Source organism: Stegodyphus dumicola, chromosome 10 (assembly GCF_044657685.1).
Source record: "Stegodyphus dumicola isolate Sdum_Otavi_A_Nest chromosome 10, ASM4465768v1".
Taxonomy (NCBI): domain Eukaryota; kingdom Metazoa; phylum Arthropoda; class Arachnida; order Araneae; family Eresidae; genus Stegodyphus; species Stegodyphus dumicola.
Window position 1 is genome coordinate 169,554,366 of NC_140777.1, and position 6,000 is coordinate 169,560,365.

General features: G+C 30.2%; 1 protein-coding gene across 1 annotated transcript in view; it reads right to left on the reverse strand.

The window, feature by feature from the left end:
• LOC118189056 (uncharacterized) overlaps window positions 1-1,527 on the reverse strand; it is a 293,031-nt gene extending 291,504 nt beyond the window's left edge. The window contains exon 1 of the mRNA XM_085825859.1: window positions 1,338-1,527. The gene's annotated coding sequence lies outside the window, so the exon portion shown is untranslated. The remainder of the gene's footprint in view (window positions 1-1,337) is intronic.
• Between the last annotated feature and the right edge of the window lie 4,473 nt (window positions 1,528-6,000).

Consider the following 6,000-nt stretch of genomic DNA (forward strand, 5'->3'; position numbering starts at 1 on the left):
TGATAAAAATTTTATAGAAAATCCTGTGCATTTGAGGGAAATTGATACAAACACTCCGTAATGCTTACATTTTCTGTATAAAGCCAACTATAAGGCTGAAATTCTATCTTATTTTAAACACTCAAAGGGCTTAATTTGTAAAAAGAAAAAGTATATTTAGTGACAAATAAGTTACAGGGATAAATTTCCTTTTTTACAGTTTGCTGCTTTACATTATCGAACTAAAATTTAAATATGCTGTAAAAATACTGTCAGAGAATTTGGGAATTTTCATTTCAGACTTTAAAGTATAGAAATGCCTCACTTTTTGCTGAATTATAACTTGTTGAACAAAATTAGAATTAAAGCATAACACGGAAAGGTCTTATGAAATGCTTATGTGAGGTAAAACAATTTAAGTAAATGAATTAAAATAACAGTTCAATATTTCATTTAATGGCAATGCATAATCGAATTCCTTTTGTATTTTAATAGGAATCTGTAACAGTAGAACATAAACTAACTAACACAAATGAAATGAAAATGATAGTAGTCATTTTTTATATTTTGTACCTTTAACAATTAAAACAAAACATATTATAGTCATACTTGAAAAGGTGTGAGAAGTACAATGTGAACAAAATGTGCTTTATCAGAAATAACTACTTGAAAAAAAAAAAGCTTATTTTATTACATTCCATGGGAAGGAGAAAAAATTGCTTTTAAAATATTGTCTTCCTTAACCATCTTAAATCTAAACTTTACAAATAAATTATTTAATTAATCAAAATTGGGGTTAAAATTTTAAATATGAAATCATGTGATTTAAAAAAAATGGTGTTTTTAAAATGGTGTTTAAAATTTAAAAAATGGTGTTTAAAAAACGCACGTAATTTTTTAATAGATTACACGTATAACTAAACTATGCACTTCAAATTAAAAGCAACATTTAAATTAATTTAATAAAAAGAAGGTTTGAAAAATTGCTTTTTTTTCTCTTTTTTTTTTTTTTTTTTTTCCAAACTGTTAATTTGAGATTTAACTGTGTTTTTATTTGAGATTGTCGAAATTTCTTTCAATCGTCTACTTCAAGTTCTTTATAGCAGATGAAAATATCAATGCATGGGCATCTAAATATGCCATATTGTAAAAAACACAAGCAATATTAAAAGATACCAAAACATTATTGTTTTTATTTTAAAAAACTCGAAATTTAATGAATTTTATAATTATTGTGCTGTTTTATATACGAGAAGAAATTAGAATGTTAAACGGAACCCGATAGTGGTAAAAAGGGGGCACGGATGTAAAAAGGAAAATGGAAAAAAAATGTGGTAAAATAATTTTTTTTTTCATACCTTTAACAATGCTTCATTTTGCTTGAAAATACTGAAAATGAAGAAATTCGAAATGGACCGGCATTGAAAGTAAAATCTTTATGTATATTTTGCAATTAATAGCGCATATCGTCCACTTTCCTACGACTAGCTTTCCTACTACTTTGACATCATTCGTGCGAAGCATTCATTCATTGTCTCATGTTGTCCCACTTTTCGATTTGTATGATACATCAGTTTCACTTTTCACTTTTACCTTCATCGCCAAGAACTTCGTGAGATATATGAAAGAAGGAAAGGGTGAAAAAATGCTTAATCCTGGCAGACGCAAGGTTAAAATATTTATCCTTCTTTCTTCTTTCGCCGGTAACTGTGTGTGTATAACGTCCTTGAGCGCGAGCATCGCCAGAAGCTATAAGAGCAGCGGGATAAGAAAATAAGCAAAGCGAAAGAGGGACAGCTCTAACTGGTCCGAGCTTCCACTGCTGTGGACAGGTATTAACCCCTTTGCCTGGAACATTGTTCGCACTTGATCCCAGTTTCACTTTTCAAGTTCGTTCTCCATTGACCTGACATTCGCTAGATCATCTGCCCGAAGAAAAACTCCTCTCAATTAGCGTTCTCAAAAGTGGATTTTTCTCCATTCCAAGAAAACCAGATGGTTCTTTGAGGTTTTCGAAAACTGAACTTTTTAAAACATTACCTTTTAATCTGTATTTGTGATAGCTGAGAAAACTTACTGGACTATAGCACCTCGGTAAATTTAGAAGAAACAGCAGGGGCCAGAAGGAGCTGCGGATTTTTATCGTTGCCAATATTTTAAAAGAATAAAATAAATTCTTCACTCATAAAACATTTCTTATGAGATTCCATGGGACAAAGCGAGTTCAAACAGCAAGAAACCTTGCGGATAATATCAGGTTAACGTTTCCTCTGGCTTGAGCTGATCTAAGCTGTTTTCTAATTTAACTCTGCTGCAATATATTTTTACTGTCGAACCTGGCTTTATAACATTATGGCCTGTTTAAACACTCGTTACCACTTCAGTTTGCTGGTCGTCTTGGCTTGCTTTTGTGTACTGAATTGTCAAAAACTTCGAGAAAATGCTCCTTCTTCGTATAGTCAATCAGATGATGATACAGAACCTGCAACAGCAATCCCAGAACTTCATGCTCGTCAACTCTGGTTAAAGATGGATAAAGATTTAAAAACGGCTGTCGGAAAAATTGTGAAGAAAGTTTTGCCTTTTCTGATAAAAGAAATATATCAAAAGGACATATCTGCTAAGTGTCTCAGTTCGCTATTGCAACTGGCATCGGCTCTTAAAGCATCCAAGCTATGGGTTTATCAATGTAAGTGTCATTTTGTATTAATTTTTATACAATTTAATTGCTACTTTCAATACTTTAAAAAAAAATTCTTTTTTTAATATTTTAGTATCTCGCTTTTTTAAAACTATTTTAATTATTAGAATATGTATGGTTATCAATAGTTAGAAAAAATCACACTCATAAATCTGAAGTTACTTTGCAAACTGATAATTAAAATTTAAATTTGTTTAAAGGGTATCAAAATATTCCATCCCTTTAAAATATTTAATATCTGAAAGAACGATTAATTTGCGTCAAGTATTTTATAATTAACTAGATGGTTTTTAGAGAAACAATAATTTAAAAAATATGAATTATGAAAAATAATAATAGTAATAGTAGAAATAGTAATAGTAACATTATAAACACCAGTAAATATTCTAATCCTTTTTTTATCCATTTGGAATAAAATATTTCCACGTATGGCAATTAAACGCATGCGTAAATTAAATGGAATAGCTCATACTATTTCCAATTTTTTTAAATATTGAACTCTTTATTAATACTTCAAACCTAAAGGCATAAAAGATATTAAAAACATTAAAAATTTTAAAAATATTGCCGTATAATATTGTTCTTGGTAATGCTGAGGCAATGCTATTATTAAGGTAATTAATATTTAATGTCTTCTAGAACTGATTACGGAGAGATCTGTAGTTCGGAAAGCTTTGAATGCTTTTAACAAAATATTAAAAATGCACATTGCATTTAACATTCTATTTGAAATTTTCCATGTGCACTAAGTAATCTTGAAAATCTTCCCTTTATCATAAAGTTATAAATGTGAATTTTTTTAAATGTGAATCGAATTTTTTTTTAATGTAATGGAATTAAAACTTTTGAGTTTTAGAAAACTTAATAGATTCTTGAAATATCCCCAAAATTTTAAGAGTGCACGGAATTTAGAAAATTATGAGTTATTTAGTCCCTAACAGGGGCGTTTTCGTGGTTTTCCCCATGTGTAACGTGAATCGAGCCAGTTTCCCTTAGACAGTTCTCCACGAAGGCATCTCTCCTCTTAGACAGGAAACCCTCATGTAATTTTTCATAACTAAATAAGGCGAATGTCTAACAAATTCCCTTTGCAAATGGATATTTGAAGATAACTGGTATTTGTTTAAATAATGGCATGAAGTGTTCAAATTAAAATACTTCTTATTGGATCGCATTTAAAAACGAGCACCGCAAAATAATGTAGTGGCAAAAGCACTTTTATCATTTAAAATAAGGATGGTAATATACATAAAAGTTATTGATTAATTATATTTTAAATCTTATCTGTTATATGTATTATAAATTACATAAGTTAGAGACGTAATTAAAAAAAAACTTCTGAAAGGTTTCAGATTGTAACTGTCATCCAAAATGGTTTGTTAACGCATTTTACGCTTTCGCTCACCTCACAGTTTACCAGTCTGCTATTAAAATAGCCTTTTTTTTTTGTCTTTTTAGCTCTATTAGGAGTCATTTCTTCCACTTACGCCATATGCAAATGAACAGAAAAATTACAGAAATTTTAAAAGCAGCATAGTAGTATACGCTTACAATTCCTGCTCCAGAATTAAATGTTAGCATACATTTTTCGATATTTTTCATTCGGTTCTTAGAAAAAATGTAAAGTTTTTAAATAAGGGTATTAAAAATAATGTACGTATATTATTTCATAATAACACGGAAAGCTGATTAAGTATTATTAGTCCAAAGGGACTTGAGTCCCGAAGGACTATTGCTTTCGTTTTGGCATTTTGCGTCGGACTCATAAATGTCGGTTCACTTTTCAAACTGTTGCCACAAAATGTTAGAGTCCTGCATTATATTTGAAGAAATTAAATAATGAAAAATCTGCATAAATGTATGTATATTTCTCGTATTGTGATAAAACAACGGTACATAGAACAATCGAATTTTGAATGACGTAATCCTACTACGAATATGGGCATCTGGAATCCCAAATTTGAAATTTGGAATTTGTTTTATTATCGATTTCATATTTTGTAAAACTTTAACGAATTTTAGAGTAACAAACTCAACTATTTAAAAGCGAGCAATGGCAACGTTGTGCAGAAAAAACATTTATATCTCCAGCGCGTGAGTCTCTGTATCGGAAATTCTAAATATATGCTCGTTTTAAAACTATTTTGCGATATTGCTGTTGCACTGGATCTTATGGTTTAAGTGCGAGGAACATGATATTTAATAAAGAAAGGTAACACACAAAATGTTAAAAAACGCCCCTTTGGACGTAATTTAAAATCTGAAACATTTCAGATTTTTTTTTTTTTTTGATTTTTATTTTTAGCCAAAAAGGGACGTTAGACCTGAGTGGGATATTAGTTTCGGAACGGCATTTTGGGTTAAATAACTAAAACGTTAATTGAAACAATATAAACGGCATTTCACTTCTCAAATTGTTGCCACCAAATAATATCACCCCATATTATATTAATTTAAATATAACACAGGGCGATAATATTGGGTGGCAACAATTTGAGAAGTGAAATGCCGTTTATAGTGTTTCAATTAACGTTTTAGTTATTTAACCCAAAATGCCGTTCCGAAACTAATATCCCACTCAGGTCTAACGTCCCTTTTTGGCTAAAAACAAAATAATACTTAATCAGCTTTCCGTGTTATTATAAAAAAAAAAAAATCTGAAATGTTTCAGATTTTAAATTACGTCCAAAGGGGCGTTATTTAACATTTTGTGTGTTACCTTTCTTTATTAAATATCATGTTCTTCGCACTTAAACCATAAGATCCAGTGGAACAGCAATATCGCAAAATAGTTTTAAAACGAGCATATCTTTAGAATTTCCGATACAGAGACTCACGCGCTGGAGATATAAATGTTTTTTCTGCACAACGTTGCCATTGCTCGCTTTGAAATCCTTGAGTTTGTTAATCAAAAATTCGTCAAAGTTTTAAAAAATAGGAAATCGATCACAAAACAAATTTCAAATTTCAAATTGGGTCTTCCACATGCTCATATTCGTTGGAGGATTACGTTATTCAAAATTCGATGACTCTATGTACCGTTATTTTATGGCAATGTGAGAAATATACATACATTTACGCAGATTTTCATTATTTAATTTCTTCAAATATAATGCAGGACTCTAACATTTTATGGCAACAGTTTGAAAAGTGAACCGACATTTATCCGTCCGACGCAAAATGCCAAAACGAAAGCAATAGTCCTTCGGGACTCAAGTCCCTTTGGACTAATACTATACGTACATTATTTTTAAAACCCTTATTTAAAAACTTTGCATTTTTTATTTGAAAAAAAAATTCGAAGCCTCATGCCAATATAA